General features: G+C 39.5%; 1 protein-coding gene and 1 pseudogene across 2 annotated transcripts in view; one reads left to right on the top strand and one right to left on the bottom strand.

Moving 5' to 3' along the window:
- Nucleotides 1–10,520, bottom strand: part of sema3ab (sema domain, immunoglobulin domain (Ig), short basic domain, secreted, (semaphorin) 3Ab) — a 43,379-nt gene extending 32,859 nt beyond the window's left edge. The window contains exons 1-2 of one of the 2 annotated variants that reach the window (XM_068312717.1): nucleotides 10,365–10,517; nucleotides 10,120–10,176 (exon numbers count right to left, since the gene is read on the bottom strand). The gene's annotated coding sequence lies outside the window, so the exon portion shown is untranslated. Of the gene's footprint in view, nucleotides 1–10,119; nucleotides 10,177–10,364 lie in introns of both variants that reach the window. The other variant, XM_068312716.1, reaches the window with a different exon arrangement.
- Nucleotides 10,521–14,285: 3,765 nt separating this feature from the next.
- Nucleotides 14,286–20,831, top strand: LOC137593428 (uncharacterized; annotated as a pseudogene).
- The last annotated feature ends 422 nt before the right edge of the window (nucleotides 20,832–21,253 follow it).

Genomic DNA, 21,253 nt, shown 5'->3' with positions numbered 1-21,253 from the left:
TTGCACTCGGACATTTGTCAGCCACACTCTCATGCTAGTTATTGGATATTGTCATGATATTTTGGGGTTTGTGGAGATTTAAAGATTAGACTTACTTGAAAAACCAAAACGAAAGATTTGGGATTACATTCTGCAGGGTCAGCCTGTGTCACTCTAGGTTAATCCTTACATATAAGTCTGTAACCTGCAGTCTGAAAATTATAACTCATCAGCGAAATTTTTTTTTTTTAAAAACGGAAATAAAGTTATTAGAATTACATTTAAATACTGAACAGTCATGTTAGATCTTAAAGTTCCTCCTCATTTCACATTTATCACAAATGTCATTAACTCTGGTTTAACTATAAATAGGGAACAAGCTGTAAAAATTGGTCCCATGAGAAAGTCAGATAATTCTTTTGTACAAGGAGTTTAGATATATATATTAGAGAAGTTCTGTTGTCCTTGTGTTTCTCCTTTGTGCATTTTATTCAAATAACTTGACCCTGCTGATCCCTGAATGTGCACATCAGCAGTGTCAGGTGATCTCATAAAGATTGTGTCTTCAGGCATTTAATGACGGATTAACTGACCTTGTCAATAGAAGGAGAAGTTTGAGCAAAGGAGGGGTTTGATCGATTAATGTACAACATCTCTTTGAATGGGGCTTCTTGTGTTAAGCTGGGATCAAACAGAAGGGATCCATGAGACCCCACCCTTAAACACAGATTTATTGCTTCATCCAGAACCTTGACTCTGACATAAACCCAATAATTCACATTCAGCCTTGGACTGTTATGTCCTCACTGAAAACAATACATGTACTCTAAATCACTGAGGGCCACAAAAGTTGGAGAGATGGCTCAGTGAACAAAGCATAGACACCAGCAAAGCTGAAAAATGGACAAAAAAGGTCAAGGCAAGACTATGTAGCCCCATTGATAAGGCTGAAATGATAAAATCACTCAACACATGATGTTTGTTGTTGATGAATTAGGATCATAATCCCTGTTTGCAGCAGAGCACCTATTAATTTGAGTTTATTATGGAATAGCATTTTAGGATGAGGTTGTTATTTGCCTGCTGCATGCCTTGAAGAGTCCATCAGTGCTCTTAACACAACCTTAGGTGAGAAGCATCTTTCTCAGTCTGTCATGAGTTACCACTTCAAAGGTGAAGGGGCAAATGGCCAGTGTTTCAGGAAACATTCACATAGACAGAACCAAAGACAACTGATGACTTCTGCAGGCCATTTCTGCTTTATTCAAAACTCTCTACCCATTTCCTCTCCATTGATTTTTCTGATGACTTCCAGTGTAGCTATAGTTAAAAGATTACTTTGCTAAGGCCCCGGGGAGGTTAATAAAACAGCACCAATTCCACTCTAATTAGTCAAGAGGAAATTGACCCTCATTCTAACTCATTGCAGAAATGTGACACAACTTGTTTTTCAACCTAACCAGTCAACCAAAGGGATGACTCCAAACATACTTTGGTACAGGATCATCTACATCTAGTTAAAGTTTACATCATTTCAGGAAAGTTAATATTATATTATAAGCACAACTTCACATGTAATTCCTCCACAGTCCTCCTATATTCCCCCTCCTCACTCACAGGTATGTCTTAGACACACGACTTGTTTTTGTACACAGTCTGCAGGTGCAGCTGTATATTTTTAACAAGATTTTAACAACCAGCTCCTAAATAACTCCATGTTCTATGCAGTGATCAACATATGTCATTGGTATAAACACTAAATGCAAACATGTTTTCAAAAGATAGTTTCATGTCACATAAAAAGCATAAGTACCATGCATACAAAAGCAAGTTATCATGAAAGGAACATGTGTTTAGTTTCACTTATGAGTAGAAAGTCCACATTCCTGTAAGATAATATTCAGTACTCACTGACCACGAAGACTTTCTGCTCTAAATTGGGGAGGAAGAACCCCTACAACCATCAGATGGAGAAGGGGGTATTATTGTATGACCTCCTTTACTGAAGTATCAGTAACTGCTGGGTTTGTCACAGTCAAGTGAGAAAGGCTGTTACCTGGAGGAAGAACAGAAATGTATCCATCTTTCTTTCTCTGATTACAGAACTGATAGCAAACACTCAGGCTTGAGGAAATGTTAATATTTAGCAAACACCCACGGAGAGAACAGAAAAAATCATGGGAAGAAAAGAAGAGAAACGAGAAGAGAAGAGAAGAGAAGGGAAGGGAAGGGAAGGGAAGGGAAGGGAAGAGAAGAGAAGAGAAGAGAAGAGAAGAGAAGAGAAGAGAAGAGAAGAGAAGAGAAGAGAAGAGAAGAGAAGAGAAGAGAAGAGAAGAGAATGAAATATGTGGAGAAAACAGTCCAGCTGTCAAATTAAGCAGAAGCTCAAACCCAGGAACTCATGCCCAGGAAGCCTTTGGCCCAGCTCTCAATACCCAGTGTTTCACGCCAAATTAGTCAGGAACCAGTCTTTGAATCAGACACATTATGAACACTGCTTTCCAAGTCTAAAATGAATATTCACCCTTCTCTTCCCTAATACCTTTAATCCTCATACAGTCCTCCAGTTTTTCTGTCTGGGTGCGTCATGACAGATGTAGTCTTAATGTGTACCATGGGTAAACGCAGAAACCACTGTTATAGCAAGTGGACACATTCTGTTAATACTATGGTCTGCAAACACAAACAAAGGAACTCAGAAAACCTTCCAGACAGGCACAGTCGATCCTTTTCTGTCTGTGCCCCTTGACCTCTGCATTCATTGACAGTACCCAACTGATGATGATCATGCAGGCACAGTCAGTGCCAAACCTGCCACTTCCAATCAAACCACATTGTCGTGTATTTTTCATACTGCAAATCATCGTATGGATGGATAATTCTATTTTCATCATAATGATGAAACCATTTGATGTGACCGGCAAGAGTTAGAATCAAGGGCTTAAATGACTGTTAATGAGGGTTTCATTCTGTGTAAGCGTACAGTTCGAAGTTCCCGTTATGCTGTACAGCCAGCTGTCTATGAATAGTTGTGGTGGTCTCATCTAGATGCATTAAAAAGCCAGTCCATTGCCAAAGCTTTCACCACCAATGAATATCTTTACCTCGTTTGTTTGAAATACTCAAATTGACTGGAAAAAAGAACAAACTGAACTTCACCACTCCACAATCCTGTAACAGCATAACTGTCTTACGTGTGCGCTGCCATGCCACAGCATAATCTAATCTCTGTAAATCTCAGTAATCTCAGAAGCATCGTCAATCCAATTTGGTGTGATATTGAAAGGAGAATTCAAAGGACGGCAGTGGCTCAGTGGTAAAGCGGGCGGTAGAGCGGGTCGTCCTATGATTTCAAGATCGGCGGTTCTATTCCCGCTCCCGCCCAAAAAATAAAAATAAATAAATAAATAAATAAAAAATTTTAAAAAATAATAATAAAAAAAATAATAAAAAAAAATTACCGGAGGTGAGCTGACAGTGGGAGGTGTCAGCTCACCTCTGGAGCACTGCTGAGGCGCCCTTGAGCAAGGTGCCATCCCCTTTACAAAATTGCTCATTTAAGGCGCACCAAGAAGGAGCTGCCTGCCACTCTACCTCCCCTGCATGCCTACAGGCCCCCTTGTATGTGTGTGTGTGTGTGTGTGATACAGGGGCCTGTACTCACAAATATATATATATGTATGCATGCGTTTGAATCAGTAGCTAGAGTATGCATTCTTAATTTCCCTTCGGGGATCAAACCACTATATAAAATAAAAAAAACAAAAATAAAAAACCACAAAAAACATAATAACGAGCAAATATTAAATGTTTTTGACATGATTTGTAATATTTCTTTCGCATGAGGTATTTCTGGTTTGCTTTTCTTTGCTAACACTGACAGATGGAAACGTTCCAGTCTTTGGACATTGATTGCTATCCCTCACACCTGCACAGACCTGCTTACCATAATTGGTCTCCACCCTTTCTTCCTGCACTTCTGGCATAGGAAGTGCAGCAGTTTAACAGAGAGGGGGAATTGATGTCACACTTAAGGAGACCTCTCAAAGAAACTCACCTGAGGACATCAATAGAATTATAATGCTGCTATACATACTCATGTCCCCCTTCCTCAACAGGACATAATGAAGAGAGACCTACAGGCCAACAGGCAGGTCTGCATGCTCTGTTGTGTGTTGCGTGGACTGTATATATGATGGCCTATATAATTTGACCGTAATGGTCATTTATTAAGGTAATGATGAAATGCACAGTTGAGCTAGAGTAATATTTTGATTAGTTACAACATTCTGACTGTCCAATACCATTTCAGTGTATACTGTCAATTTCATTTTCATGCCACTGAAAACATTAAAAGAATGGGCGACAAGAAATGAAGATTCAAAATCATTTTTAAAAATCCTCAATAATTCAGAATCAGTAACGACAAATTAGGGGGGTTTGATGACAGCACACTGTCTATCATTAAAGGTAGGTGTTCTGGACACATTTACCATCTACCATCAACAAAAGGAGTCATTTCCACTTCTCAAAATGTATGTTGGAAATGTCAAATGACCGTGTGTCTAAACATCTCATCAACAGTTGTTTATTTTAAGTAGGTGTATAACGCTGGGGAGGTTAGTAACTTCACACTGATTTCAGACACCTAATACCTTACACTGTGGGTACATCGTTCTAGGGAGAGAATGTCAGGATGTTTGGACCTAGTAGTGCGCTGACAGGTTCCATGCATTCACCTCATACTTATGTTACATCATTTTTCTGCCAGCCTGAAAGACATTTTCATAAAATTAACAGTAATGATGGTGATGTATAAGAAGAAGTATACTTTTATTATCCCTTTAGGGAAATTATCTTTCCACTCTATATATTAATCTTCTTCAAAGAGACCAAGACCTAGTGGGCCGAGCTGCTGACGCCCCAACTATAAAACAATTGAGGTAAGATGAAAGAAACTTGATTTTCTCAAAGTTCTTGTTAATGTCAATCTTCAAGACAAAAACACCAAGATGACATTTTTTTTTGTAATTTCTAGGCGTTACTTTGCAGTAAAGGCAGATAAGTGTGATAACAGGGAAACAGTAGATAACATGTTAATGGATGTACAGACTTGTCAATTCATCACTGTCTTAATTAGCCTTACCTTCATTAACTTTATCTTAATAACACTCCACTAAAATTAATGACTCATTTAGCTAATTAGAATATCCATGTGTGTCTATAATTCGATGCCTCAAAGCAACTTTAGCAAATGCCAAATAATCACTTAAGGAAATTTAATAAGGGTTTGTCCTTCAATGACAAAGACTTACTTTTATTCAGAATGGCAGTCTATCCACAGAGGGCTTCACTCATTTGGGATTCCTGCATGTTTCTTGGGCGTGTGTGTGTGTGTGTGTGTGTGTGTGTGTGTGTGTGTGTGTGTGTGTGTGTGTGTGTGTGTGTGTGTGTGTGTGTGTGTGTGTGTGTGTGTGTGTGTGTGTGTGTGTGTGCGTGCGTGTGTGTGTGAGCGCGCGCGTGCATGTCTGGGAGAGATGGAGAGAGCAAGAAAGAGAGAGGGCGAGCATGTGCGCACATGTCTGCATGTGTCAGGATGTGTAATGGACATGTGACTGGCCCTATAGAGACATGTTAGCAGATGGCTATTCTTCCACACACAATTCTTGTTCATGCACACTTTGTAGTTGATATAGTAGTTTCCTATTGCATGCACTTCATTAATGCATTTTGTGTTTACTCGTTCAATGTATAGTTCCTTCACTATTGTGATCAAAAGCGTTGAATCTCAATTCTGAGGCTCTTCGGTAAAGAGTCATTCATGGACTTAAGAATATTCATGTTCTGACTCAGGTCCATAAAAAACTTGTTCTGTAAATAGTTCTTTTACTTTTGTGATCAAAAACATTGACTTGAATCTCAATGTCGAGGATGTTCTGTAAATAGTTTCAAAATAAACAATAAATTTAGCAACTTGTGATCAATCCACATCAATTTTACACTTAAAATAATGTAGCGATTTAAGCCCCACCCATTTTTGGTCAAACTACACCCACTTCCGGTTTAAGCCCCACCCATTCCGAGTACTGATATGGATACAGATGATCTAGTTGGTTGAACAGATGCAGATACAGGTAGTGGTGTACTCACTCATCCCTAGTTTCCAAACATGTGTCCGGTGGAGCAGAGGGATTCACCTGATGAACTGACAGTATACATGTTTGTCAGCACAGTCAGGTTGGTTGGATGGTATGCGCCTGAATTAAGAGAACATCCATTGAGGCGGGAAGCAAACTAGCCTTAAAAGGAGTGACGTGATGGATAAATGGGAGAAGCAAAAGAGTATTAGAAGCAGGTTCTGAGCACAATTCCATTAATAATGTTTGCATAACTAATCTGGAACAGTTTTTTAAGGGAGAATTCAAGGATTATGTTCACAACTTTTGTTTGACTGAATGTAACACCACAAGTATGGGCAGTATTAGAACACAAGAAGCCAGGTGTGTGTCCAGGTTAGGCTCATGTATCAAAGTATGGAAAGTCTGATTTCATTTAAACTGAGAAATAAAAGAAAAACTGTTATCGGTTGACATTTAGGAGGCAGCAGTAGCAACATGATTAAAATTAAGTCCAGTAAAATCAATTGTGTAGTGTGTTGCAGTCATATGAGTAAGAAGAATATACTGTATAGTCACTACAATACTTACCAACACACTACTCATTTTTGTAGGTGCATGATATTGTGAAAAATATGTTTATGCTGTCACACTTTTAATCTAGGAAACAATTTTGATTATTATTCTATTCCAGAAGCTTTAATTCATTGCATATAAGCATCTTCTAAAATATTTTAAGGCACTGATTGCTTTAGATTAAAATAAATAAAATATTTGCACTTTACATCAATATTGTATATCGCATTTTATTACATTTTACCATTTTGAAATTTCATTGATGAAAGAAGTATATGTACATATGTACCTGGCCTCCACCCATAGTCAGCAGGAATAGGCTCCAGCTTAAACAAGCGACCCAGATGTGGATGAGCAGCTTCAAGAAAATCAATGACTAAATATAATAAAACAAATGATGTGTCTGTTTGTATTACCACAAAATGCTCCTTAACACAAGGGATTGCTTAGGTTTTTATTATAGACATAATGTAAATATTGTAATGTACAATATATGATATATTATGTGAATCAATATATGTTGAAAACTCCACATTTATGAGGAGGAGAAAGAGTGAATATATACGTAGTAGGCAATGCAAAAAGACACTGACAAACAAACCTGGAATGAAATGAGTGGGGCAGTCAGAGTCTTCAGCTGTCATAAGAACTTTAATTAATTAAATAAACAAAAGAAATTTCTGCTTGTTTGTTTGGTTGGTTGGTTTTTTGTTTGTTTGTTTGTTTGTCCAATAATAATAATAAGTCAGATGATCACATATCTCAGAGAAATACAAAAAGTTCTGATATAATTCTGGTATAATGCTTTGCATTTGATTACAAATGTAATTAAGAAACCATTACATTATTGACGATGGAATTACTTTGTTTTAGTCCTCACAAGAAACTCCCAGACCCAGATTTAACTGCCTATAAACATTCAGAAGGAATGCCTGATCCATAATGAAACCATAATAACCACTCTGGATTTACTATCCATGTCAAGAATAGATTGTGATGAGAGTAAACTAGTAGGAAATGTCTTCTCAGATATCTTAAAGTTCAATTAGCTCTCTGCACGCTGACCCTAAAGCTGTGTGTGAAGAGACTGTAAAGGAAAGAAAGAGCATGAGTGAATCCACTTTCAGTGAAATCCACAAAATTAAAATAGACGCTGCGACATGTAGCAGAGAAGTTTTACCCCAAGATGCAGCACCAGTGTTATGATGTTATTCTAAACTTCTTAAAGGCCTTACATAAACCCCATTCATTCAGTGTTTTCAGTGCAGGCTTTGCACGGCATTATCAGGTCCCAAAGTTCTGCATGAACTCAGTTGAGATGTAATAGGGTTTTTTTGTTCCACCTCCGTGACAGCTTCAAAATTGGAAACAGCACCAAATTGCATAGCCATATGAGTGCCAGGTTGAACAGCATATTGGGAGAAAGACATTTTGTCTAGGTTTTTTTGTGTCCAGCCCAAACAAGAGGTTTTAAGGGGCAGCTAAGCTGGTAGTAGTTAGCAGATCATTTAAAGAACAAGGAAATCATCAGAAGATTATTACAAATCAGTCAAAAACAACATTTGGTAGTTCCTTCTCTCTTGATTGACAAGATCAAAGATAATAAAAGAGGATAAATGTTTTGTCATGTTAATTAATTCAATTTTATCTTTACCAACTGTGCATCTCAGACTTCACACTGCACCCTGATGCTGCAGGATCCTTTCTCTTGTAGAGGGAGTGTCTCCTTTTTGCAATTACCTCTGCTTCAAAGGTAGTGCAGACAAGTACAATCTGATTTCATTTTTCACGCCAAGTTGACAAGACGCTGGTGCAAGCTTCTACTCATCATCAGATTCTTCATCCTCCTAAATAGAAAAGCACCAAATGCCACCCTGCCAACTTCTGCCCGACCTCTGGACTCAGAGCATCACAGCTCATCCCTACCACTCTGGCACTGGTCATCCTGGTCTATATACAGTCTGCTTTCCATAATCTGCCAATTTAGTATTAACTCCTCAGCTCAAGATTTGTTACAGTTCCCATAATATAGCTCCATTTAGCTCTGACATTGGATTATCCTGCCACCTTCCCAGTGCCGCTTCAAATTATGTTGTTACCCTGTTAATTTCATTAAACCTTCACTATCACCTTTGTCAGTACCCTGCTTTTAAGTCCAATTAACTTCAACGCAATCCTTAACAGTTAATCCTTAACATCATCCTTCCATTTACTCACACAAAGTATGTCAGACTATCCCAACCTCCATGTGATAATGGCCTGCTAAACTGAATGAGAGGTATTCTGTTGCTTTGCAGCCAGATAAACACAAACTACGTGCATGGTTCTGGCTTTCCACAAGCTCATCATGTGAGGGGAAAAAATTTTGACTAAATTTCAGGAGACAATGAGTTTTCAGTTTGCCCAAAATAATACTTAAACAGCAATTCAGCAGTTTCTGAATCCCAGAAAGTAGACTGCAGCATTGCTAGGGTAGGTACAGTAATACTCATAATGCACTGTTGAAATTGGTATAGTGACATACAGCATTCACTCAGTTTTTTTCAATAATCTATTAATTTTTAGTTTGTTTAAATTGGTCTTTTTCAGAAATACAGCATGTACTCATCTCCCTGCTGTAACAACAAAGCTATGCTCTATGTATTAATTCATAAAGTATTCGGGTCGTGGGTTGTGTCAGCACCTCATGCTAGTCCCCACAGTACAGCATGGCTTTCATGCCTTTCAGTCTATCAATTAGAGAACAAATCCTTTCACAATTTGCATATGCGCTTCTAGAATCATGTGATATAATAGACTTAGATCACTGTGGCTAGTAGACTGTGTATTCCGTTCCATATGGATACTGATATTAAGGGGTTTTTAATCAACAGCCTGTGTGGTTGATGTTTAGAGGTTGAAACAAATAATGCCAGGGTTGTTTTGAGGCATTAACAGTCAACAGAAGCACGAAATTTGATCAGAGATTGTCAATCACTAATGCTAAATATTAAAAGAATATATACAGACCAGCACATAGAGTTAATAATAAAGGTGTATACAGAAAAGTGTGAATAACCTGCTGTGACCTGCAACCTCTGCAAGTTAGGTACTTAAAATCTGGTGGATGTTTCTTTAATTTGTTAGACTAATGCTGAAAATTTAAAATATAGATCTCAACAAGCCAGCACATTAAATGACATATTTGTTTTGTTTTGCTGTGCAGATTTCCTTAAACTTCATGCTGAGATGAAGGACAAGAGCTGTGACTGTTTTTCTCTCCTGAAAATCCCTCTCCAACTCCAAACCAATATGCTAATTATGAGACTCCATGGACTCCATAAAAGCCTCAAGTCTATTACTGAACATTGAGCACTTCATAATTTTGTAACTAGCTGTCATCGTAAATCACCTACAAGCACACTCACAGGAGTTGTTCTCCCAGTTACACAGAATGTAATGTGCTCACCACACGGTGCTATGAGAAGACATGGCATCTGTTTCCCTGCCCTACAACACCAACTCACTGTGAAAGAAAATTATACAGCCATGACAAATATGTATTCACATTGAAAGTATGATATTAGCAATGACACAGCAACAGACATCTTTACAAGTTTCAACTTTCCTATCTCTCATCCGTGGTACATTTATTAAAGCCCCTATAATAATACCCTGAGAATTCTTTTAAACAAAAAAAAATGTGTAACTTACGATTAATAATCCATATCGGCATTAGAATCCCATTTATCTGAAAAAAGTGTATGAGATCAAGTATCTTCATAAAAGGGACCGGATGAGTGTGCATTAGGTCTAGCCTGTGATGTTAGGGGTTGGAGTAAAAGTCGATGGTTGTAAGTGGACAGTGATATCAGTCCTCACTAAACCACTCTACCATCTGCTCACTACTGATCATTAGCATATCTCTCTCTCTCTCTCTCTCTCTCTCTCTCTCTCTCTCTCTCTCTCTCTCTCTCTCTCTCTCTCTCTCTCTCTTTCCCCGTCTCTTTTCCATCTGTCCTTATTACAGGTGTGCTTCTTTGTGTTTGCATAATACATATACACACGCTTCCTATTAGTCATTGGGAGTGTAAGATTGTTGACACGTCTTCAAGAATCACCTAGGAGAAGGGTGGTGGCGTAAGCTACTCTCAGAGGAGGACAGGGGTGGATACTGGGCATGCCCGCCTGTTGCTTGTCTCTGCAGGGAACACAGGAGTATGGTGTATTTAGTGCAGAGAAAGAGTAACATGGAAAGCAGGTAAGCAGCTACAGAAAGTGAATGAAGTGTATGGATGGGGAATTACAGTAGTATGTCCCTATGGAGAGAGGATATTCTGGATATAAACATCGTACTGCAGAGACCCAGTCATGGAGACTTAATGCTTTGATCATATATAATGCTATGTAATGCTATGTAATCATATGTAATGCTTTCATGACTTCCAGATGCAAAATATACAGTACATAAAAAGGCTATAGGATGCAGGGTTTACAATCACCAAATGACAAAGATTTACAACTCTCCAAAGTGTTGTATAGTGTAGATTGGGCAGCCTGGTAACCACCCTGAATATTCCAACAGAGCAGCAAATCTTTCACACAACAGTCTAATATATGACATCATAAGAACCATTTCCGGAGTGTGTGTTCAGAAGATAAACCATGAATATTCTTAAAATTAAAATAAAATACAAAGAGTAGTAATGAAAAATGAATGCATCTCATTGTCAGAACCTATTAATAGTGTTCACTGAGCCTTTTGCTTAAATTATATTACATTACATAATTTAACATTACATTACATTATCATAACATAACAAGCATTGCAATTGCGTGTGGTTTTCATCAACTCACACTGCCACCATCATAGACCAATGGAACAGCTATATATCTACCTACAAACAAAACACTTGGATCACATAATGGAAAATTACATGAGGCCATTTGAAGGATTTCCAAATCATGTTTTTTAAAGCAGACAAGCTTTTTGTTGTTACTGTTGCTACTCTGGGGACAGTTTTACTCCTCGGACTTCAATAATATTTAACTCATTTTACCAAGGTCACATGGAGCAAAACTCTGGGGCAGAAAAACACAAAAGTATCAATTCAAGACAGGATTTACCCAATCAATAGTGAAGACACTAATCAATAGCCTTTCTTCCAACAGAAAAGTCTGTTTGCCATCACTCAACAGCTTGTGATGGAACCCAAGACAAGAGCCGCTTTCTCAAAAATAACTTTTTTTTACATTTGTATCTGTACTTTCTCCTTGTGTTATAGTATTCACTTCAAATAATATGAAGTCAGCGGTATTTTGCTGACAGTCAACGAATCGATGAAATCCCAAAAAACACATATAAACACAGGCCAACACAATTCACTCATGTGTTGTTGTTGTTGTTGTTGATGATGCTGTTCAGGAAAGCAGGTATTTGGCAATAAGCAATTACATAGACCACAGCAGCCAATGCAGTCTTGGCATGGCACACATGAATGAATATTTAATTTAAATCTTTTTGGCAATATTATAAATATTTTAACACGTCATTATTCTCACTATAAAATATATAGTCCATTTTGTCCCCACAATAAAAGTAATGATTCATTGTTTGCAGTAGTGTTTCTGTCATTTCAGATGAAACATTAATAGGGGTATGTCTGTGTGTAGAAGAGGTTTTAACTGAGGGTTTGGGTCTGCTCTGGTCCGCATCCCAGGATGTGCTCAACCGGATTGTGAAGTTATTCAGTGTCAACACAGGACTATTAGATGGCTGTCAACACAGTAAATGAAAAACTACTAGGACACAGCATTTAATGTCTGTTTTTAACCTCAACTGCCTGTCACCAAGCTGCAAAGAGCATACGGATAAGGATACAAGCCCGTGTTTGCGTGTGTGCTACTGGCAACCTATACAAAACCCTTTTGTATTAAGATTGCTGACGATTCTCTAGCATGACTCTATGTGAAGAAAGTCAGTTTTAAAGCACTACATTAAAATACATGAATGAACAATTTGTCTGTTACCAAAATGATTATTATAGATTAACATTCATGATGAATGAATGATCTGAGATATGAACCATTCCATCAGCATCATCTCATTTAAATCAAATTAATGCCGTGCTCATTCTAATTGCATGAATGGATGAAAGTAACATCATAACCAAGGTCAAGCAACAAAAATAGAGGACATATTCACAATACCATTAATGTACCAGAACAGATTAATTCAGATCAAACTGTGTGGTGGTGGAGCATCAAAAGTTTCATCATCAGCAAAAGTAGAAGATATATTTTCACTTTTGCTTCCCTTGTTCTTCCTCGTTGTTTTCAAAAATGATTTTTATACTTTGGTGGAATTGTTGTTACACTGCCTTTTCCACCTTTTCCAGCAAAGCCCAATTGCTGCATCACCTAAACTACTGTTACTGTTAACTTATTCGTTATCATATAATGGAATTGCACAAAAAATGAGAAATTACAACAGTTCACATTCCAAATGAAGTAAATCAGATGAGCAGTCTCCTCATTAGTAAATTAGAAGTTTTTGATTTTTCTATTTGGTGTTGTACTAGTTTCTATGTGCTGGTGCTTTCTGTGTGCTTTTTCTGTGTTTTTTTTGTCACTATGCTATGCTGTGTGCGACGGAGAAATTAATTTCCCTGATGGAATCTCCTTAAGGGATAAATAAAGTTATACTCTACTCTACTCTATTCTCTAGATGAAGTCTTCTGACATAATCATCTGTGCAGATTATAGCGCCATTGGTAAACTTGGCAGACACAACCAAAGACACTCCATTTACAAGCTTTACATCTAATTTACGAGCCTAAATTGGACAATGTTCAATAATTAAAGCTTCAGGCATAGTTTTTTTTATTAAAAATCTATGAACCTTGACTGATAACACATATCTTTTGTCAAGTAAATGAGTGACCCCTCTGTTTAATGCAGCTTTAAACTAAATGAGAAATTTTATGTACTCTGTGCCACATCCATGGCTATAATAGACCTTTAATCCAATACAGTATACTGTATTAGCGTGAAAATGTCTTTGACCTTCACTGCAAAAAAAAAAGACCCTGTACAATGGCAACCCTGTAAGTAGCCTTTAACAACCTGCACCATTTCTTCCGGCTTTCAACAAAGACAGACGTATTCCTCCTTAGCTCCTGTCTTCTCTACTAATTCTTGTCGCTGCTTCTCTTGTCCTGTCTGGGTACTCTGTCTGCACTGTCTCTTCAAAACCATCTGGACTAATTGTGGATAAGCTGGGCTCTCAACTCAATCAATAAAATCATTTGAACAAGGAATGTTGGTACAGGGGGACCTATCAGTCCTGACGCTGTGGGGTCTTCGGAATGAGTGGTGCCCTGGTGTGTCAAAAAATTGTGAGGATGACAACAAATCAAGATATCCAAAGGCTGACTGCCTTACTGCGTGGCAGCGGTGGGAGCTGCTCACAACAGTATGGGATGTATTTATCCAAGTTTGACTAAGGATAGCATCACTGAAGGCCTAGGTATGAAATGCACTGCCCGCCACTGATGAGGATCATCAACAACAACAAAAAAAGCAGTAAACAATTCATGTATTTCATTCAAAGGTCTGGCTGTTTATGTTTGCACTATGAATCAAGCTAACTTTGCCAACGGTAATAACAGATTACCTTTGAATTTTGTTAGGATTCCAATGCGTAAGGTAGAAGATCACCCATCCCCAATTTATCACCACCTTGCAATCAGGAGAAACAAATGCATGAAATAAAGACAACTGTCTGGCAGAGTGAGGATGCTTATATGAAGCAGGGAGATAGTGATTGACCAGTATTTACCCACATCTTCCATGGAATGCAGATAATGGGGGTTACTGATGACTGTGGCAAGGCTGATGAAATGATTAATGAATTTGTGAATATTAGATAGTCTTCATGACTGAACATGAACATGAGCTGCATTTATATTTCACTGCAATTATATATGATCATTCTGTCTCACAAAATAATTGAACACAAACTGTGGGTTGGCATCTGAGCACGCACAATGAATAGGTGCATCCCTCAAATAATTAACACTATTACTACATCAGGAATCATTTTTCTGATTATTCTCATTATATTTTATTATCCTTTCGGTTGTTAAAATAGTTTATTAACCTCTCGTGATTAAACAAAAGTTCAGAGGAGTCTTTGACAGAATTTTTCACAACTCAGAAAATTAAATACTACCTCAGACAAGGAGTGGCAGTGTTTCATTTTAAAGTAGCAAATGAAATAAAACACTACCCTAAAACATAACTGTGTAATAGATTAATTTTTTACAAACCAAGTTAATGAAAAGTTCATCACTTAAATCTGCTGCAATAACATCTAACAGAAAAGGAATCTAACAGTCTGTCATGATCCTGTTTGTTAAGTGTTTTATTTGCTTCCCTATGTTTCATGTCTTGTCTTCCTGTTTTATTTTGTGATCACTCACCGGTCTCTGTTCCAGGTTCCTGTCTGCCCTGCCCCCTCCCCGTCTGCGTGTGCCTGATCCCTGATTGTGTTTCCTGCACCTGTGTCCAATCAAACCCCCATCAGTCCTGCATATATTTCCCCTTTGTGTCTTGTCTCGTCGCCAGTTCGTTGTAGTTCATTGCTCACTTCCCAGCCTTTTGTCATAGTTCTCGTCATAGCTTTTCGTGTTTGAACCTTTGCTGTTTTTTGACCTTGCCTTTTCGCCTCCCGCCTTGGATACCTCTGCCTGGATTGGCTGCCTTACCTGTGTACCGAACCCTGCCTAGAATAAACCTTGTTTTCTGATTTTACCGCTCAGTGTCGTGCACTTGAGTCCTGCCTCCCCGCGCTACGTTCATGACACAGTCAACATTTCTCTTGAATATCTACTGTGTTGCCAGCTCCATATCAGTGTAGTTAGCTTGCTGTTGTCATTTGGCTCTTTTATTATCTGCATTATCACACATCATTGTGGAAAAAACTAAGTAGCTGGGATGGAGAGATCACTTGCAGCCAAACTCACAACAGAGCCTTGTATTTCAGCGATGGAGAAGATCAAATAAATTACTGACATACGTGCAACATATAGGAGACCCAAATTCAAAAATCCGAAAATATTGAGTAAAACAAAAGATCAACTGACATATTTCCATGCACCAATACTGGAGTGGTTTCAGTGTATGGTACAGTGTATTCCCACTGCCGATCCAATAAGCCACCCTTCAGACAGGTATGAGATAAGAGATGTGGAAGGACTGTAGACTACCAGAACCATTTTCATCAATCTGTTTGTACCCAACATATGTGAAATGTAATTGCAGTTGTAAAGTGGTCGTTTATGGCTCAAAGGTTGGTTTTCAAAAATATTAGTGAACTTGTGGACTAGGTTCAAATGAAACATTGATGTAATTTCAATGTTTTGGCCAATAGCTGGATTCAGTGAGAGCCCTTGTGTTCACATAGTACGCTGTGGCAGGCAGATTATTATCTGATACTGTAAATCCCTGACAAATTGCTGTATAGAGTATGTATTCCAGGAATGTCAATACAGATATTATCAGAGACCTGGTCAACGAATCAGACTGATGAACACATCCAGTACCACAATGTTTGAACAGCAAACTAGCTGCAAATAGGTTGGGGTTAAAACTGTTACAGTACAATCTATTAACATCATTTCACTGATTTTGTGACTTTTACCATTCATTTTCATTCATCATGTATGATGTTTAACCGCATACTCCTAATCCTCCCTCATCTATATCTGAATAATCTGAACAAATTTGGAGATATAGTGAACTTTCCAGAAGATTTTCCTGAAGACTTCCATTGTTCTAATAGCATTATGATGTCATTGATATCTCTAAAAAGGGGTCAACAGTTCACAGTGTCTGTATTTTCTTTATAAACTATTTGACTGAACAATATTGATTGCATGCTGTTGGCTGACATGCAGATTACTGTCTGACATAGTAAATCCATGATGAATTCCTGTATAAACTCCATACAGACCTTTCATAAGTCTGATCCAGTGTGAGCATATTGAATAGCCAGCTAAGAGAGTGGGTACATCCTGTAGACTAAAATGGGTGTAACCATCTGTGGGGCAATAATGCTGTAGTATGCAGCCCTTGTCTTCAGCTGTAGGAAACCACACACCAGTTGCTCAAATCTGAGCTGCCCGGCCATACTATTTATTATTTCTACCTGAAAAGGAAATGTTTGGTAACTGGACCTATACTGGGCTGAAGTCTGCACTAGATGTAGGTGAAAATAAGGAGTTGTTGTTAGATGTGCCCAGGAGTACTGCAAGCAATTACAGACCATTTCAAATCATCACATTTTGGGCCTTTAGCTCAGGCCAAAAACAGCCCTGCAAGTAGCGTGTTTCTTCAGCTACCAGTGAGACAAGAAATATGATCCAGGACATCCAGTTTGAGAAACAGATCCAAAATATGAAGGCTTATTGGATGCCGCAACACCACACAGTGATTTATAATGGCATACTTGGAGACAGTATTACACAATCATGGAACGTTCATACAACAGAGTAGTTTTATCTTTTATCAAAGCAATTGTGAAATAGAAAGAAGATTATGACATGATTATGCTGAGATAAAACATTTGATTGAAATCTTCAAAGTTCTTCAGTTTTTCTAGGACATTATTTGCTGGTGCCTGCTATCATGGCACCCCCACTGCATGAAAGCTGTGGTTTCAATAAAATGAATGACGGGGTTTGGGGATTGTAAAGTATTCAGACCCGAAATCTGTGTCAAACCACCAAATCCTTAAGACCATACCCCTTGTTTAGTGGTTGGAACCAGCATTATTAGGATAGGAATTAATATCATAATAAACATTTGTGATTCAGCAAAAATGGTTTTGATTCATCAGTCGTGTTTCTATAGTTAAATTGTATTGGAGAGAAAAAAAGTGTGAGAGAAAGAGTTGTTTTACGGTGGCCATGGCAATCAGGTCTTCCACATCAACACAAACTCATCTTGGCTTTCACAGTCATTCTCAGATGATACTGGTCTCCCATCTTTCTCATACTTATGTTCCTCTCAACCCTTTCATCTCTGTTGTTTCAGGGTTTGTGAGCATCAGCTGTTGGCGACATTGCTAAATGGAGATTTCACTTGTGTTTGTCATTATGCCTCAGCATATGGAAAGTGTGTGAGTGGAGAGTGTCTCCTGGTACTGCTGTTGTTGTTCTACCAGTTATTCTATCAGCAAAAACACAAATGAAGAACAAACTGGCTGTGTCATTTCTTGTTTTGTTTTTTTACTTATTTTTTGATCTGCTCCACTGGTCTGTGGGACTTTTGTCACAGATGGCTTTTAGATGTTGGTTTTTATTTACACACGGCAGGAGCTCTGCATGGTGACCCAGACCAACTAAATAGGAGCCATAAAAACAACACCCTGTAAGTCAAGAGAAAACAGGAGGTGGGGGCGGGCATTAACTCAATTGTAATATGAGTATTTAACGGCATGAGATAAAACTTAAATTTAACTTTGTCTGTGACCATTTACTCAGATAAAATCACATTCTCAGCATTTACTATAAACGATTCCTGCTGTGGTAACACCTACCCATTTAATATTAATTTTTTTATTCCTGGTAAAAACTGCATGTGTCAAAGTGATTTCACAAACACACACATGTGCACAGACACGCAAATGCATTTAGACTCTTTGCAGGTCATCTGTCTGGCCTCACACCTGGTCACTGAAGGGAAATGAGTGTTCAGCGATATCAGGACAATGGGCACATTGTCCATCCAGTTCTGACCTCTCACACAGTCAAAGCTCCATAGGAGGTCTCCACCAATCACACATCATTCCAGCTTTTGTGACGATGTCCATGCATCCTGTTGCTGTTAGCATCCTGCTCCCTCTCTCTGCATCCCTCCCACCTTCTCTTTTCTTTTGCCGTCTCTCTTTGTCTTGTTTTCTGTCACACTAACTCTGTCCTTGAACTTGAGCCCTAATTTAAGCCACTGTTACAAGTCGGTAAAATGAAAAGGCTATGAAAAAGTACTTCATTACTGGGAGCTATTCAGAGTTGGCAGAGCTCCATTATGATCAGGAGGCTAAACCAGAAGCAGATTTGTGTGTAGTTGTTACACTAAAACACTAAACACTAAAATACAATAGGAAAAAATAGAAGGACGTGTTAACAGAAAAAGATATCAGTGTATGTGCTCTGTCATACTGTATATGGGTGGGGATTGGCTTAGTATGAACATTCATTATCCCAACAAGGCACTACATATGACTGAGGGTGCCGGAAAGAGAGATCCAGGAAGTGTGCTTCATTCATAGCCAACCTGTTCACCAAGGGGTTGGCTTCACCAAACAGCTACTGGAACAGAAACTGGCTGGGAACCTGGGTTGTTTAAAGGACAAAGTTGACTTACATCTCCACAACACCTACAGTGACCCTAGCAGACAGGACGAGCTGGGCCAGTGTGATTTCCTTGTAGACCCACCACCTCCTACTAAGGACTTTGACACCAGGGAGCCACTTCTGAAAGAGGTACAGGAAGTTGTGAAGAAGCCAAGGGCCAGATCAGCCTCCGGTCTTAGTGGTCCATACAAGGCCCACAAGAACTGTCCATTGCTACTGAAGAGACTCTGGAAGATCCTCAGATTCATATGGAGGAGGGGAAAGGTGGCACAGCAGTGGAGATTCGCTGAAGGAGTCTGGATACCCAAAGAGAAAGATTCCAAGAACATCGACAAGTCAGGATTATCTCCTTGCTGAACGTGGAAGGAAAGATCTTCTTCAGCATAGTAGCTAGGAGGCTGGCGGACCTCGTCTCCAGTAACAACTGCATAGACATGTCGGTGCAAAAGGGAGGGATCGCCAGAGTACCGGGATGTCTAGAACACACTGGAGTGGTGACCCAGCTCATCAAAGCTGCCCGGGAGAACAAGGGAAACCTCACAGTTTTTTGGTTAAACCTAGCCAATGCCTATGGCTCCATCCACCACAAACTGGTCCAGACTACCATGACCAAACACCATGTGCCACACCACTTTACAGAACTTGAATTATTACAACAGTGGTGAAAAGGGGCATGGTCACGGACAGGTTCCGGTTTAACATCGAGGGGTCAATGATACCTTCACTCTCAGAAAAGCCTGTGAAGAGCTAAGGCAAGGTTATTGATAGCAGCCTCAAAAACTCTACATCAGTCCAGTCAACCTGCCAGGAACTGGACAGCTGGCTGAGAGCAGTGGACAGATCTGGCCTCTCAGGCAAGTTTAAGGCATGGATATACCAGTATGGTATCTTACCAAGGATACTCTGGCCACTGCTTTTCTATGAGGTCCCCATCTCCACTGTGGAGACCTTGGAGAGGAAGGTCAGTACCTGACTCAGAAGATGGTTGAGTTGTGGTGAAGACTGAGAGGAAGTGGAGTGCCAAGTCTGCTGTGCTGGATGCAAAGGCTAGACTGCTCCATTGAGATATGGTGATTGTAGTGGTCCACAGCAGAGCAGGTCTGGATCATGTTCCCAACACCACCTCGACAAAGGGAGTGAAAGGTGAAGGAAAAGCAAAGGCAAATACAGGAAGAGGTCAGGACTGCAGTGGATGAAGGGAGAACAAGCAGAGCAACTGGTCTCAGGCAGCAGGGGGCCTGGACCAGATGGGAGCACGCCATGGACCGTCACCCGAATGGACCTGTGGCAGTCTGACCCACATCGTATCAGCTTCCTAAACCAAGCAGTCTATGACATCCTACCGAGCCCAGCAAACTTCTTCACCTGGGGGAAGGCAGAGACCCCGAACTGCCAGCTGTGCTCAGGCAGAGGAACACTGGAGCATACCTGGCCAGGGCCAGCTGATTCCCCTGTGGAATCCCCTGCTGATTCCCCTGCTGAAGCCATCAGCAGGGGAATCAGCCGCTGCAGCAGGGTGCGCAACACCACTAACACCATCACTTTTGTCAAGGCAAGAGTTCAGCCAAAGGTAGGTGGCAAGAAGACACCAGTAGGGATCCTGGCAACTGCCCAAGATTGGCAGCTCTCGGTAGACCTAGAAAGGCAGTTACGGTTCCCCCAGCATGTTGTCAGCACCACTCTGAGGCCAGACTTACTTCTGGTCTCAGATTGTGATCATGAGCTGACAGTGCCATGGGAGGACTGCTTAAATAAGATATGAAAATTGCAAGAGGACAGAAAATTTAGAAGGTGGGTGTGAAAACAAGTCATGTAAGCAACACAATGTGTTTCGCAAAGCCCATTCACCTCCAGAGCAGGGAGGGGGTGAACAGACTATAAATAACCACAGTTAGGATGCTTTGGTGTGGCTGCTCATCTCTCTGCTCCATAACTGACTTCAATTTTACTGACTACAGGGGTACTAAATATGACTAAAGCTTCCTTTTGGCTTTCATCAATTTCCTGACTGAGCAGAGATGGAAAGTGTTGCTCTATTTTCAGGCTCATTCAAGAATCCCTCTATCAGTACTCTCCTGATTACCATAAATAAATGCTGCATATTACCATTTTAAACCTTTGCTAAAATTTTCTCTGTACAATTGGCTGTTAAGTGAAATAATTTTTTTTTTTTTTATGGCTGAG

This window comes from Antennarius striatus, chromosome 4 (assembly GCF_040054535.1).
Source record: "Antennarius striatus isolate MH-2024 chromosome 4, ASM4005453v1, whole genome shotgun sequence".
Classification (NCBI taxonomy): Eukaryota; Metazoa; Chordata; class Actinopteri; order Lophiiformes; family Antennariidae; genus Antennarius; species Antennarius striatus.
Note: the sequence above shows the minus strand (reverse complement) of the source record. Positions and strands in the feature narration are given on the sequence as shown.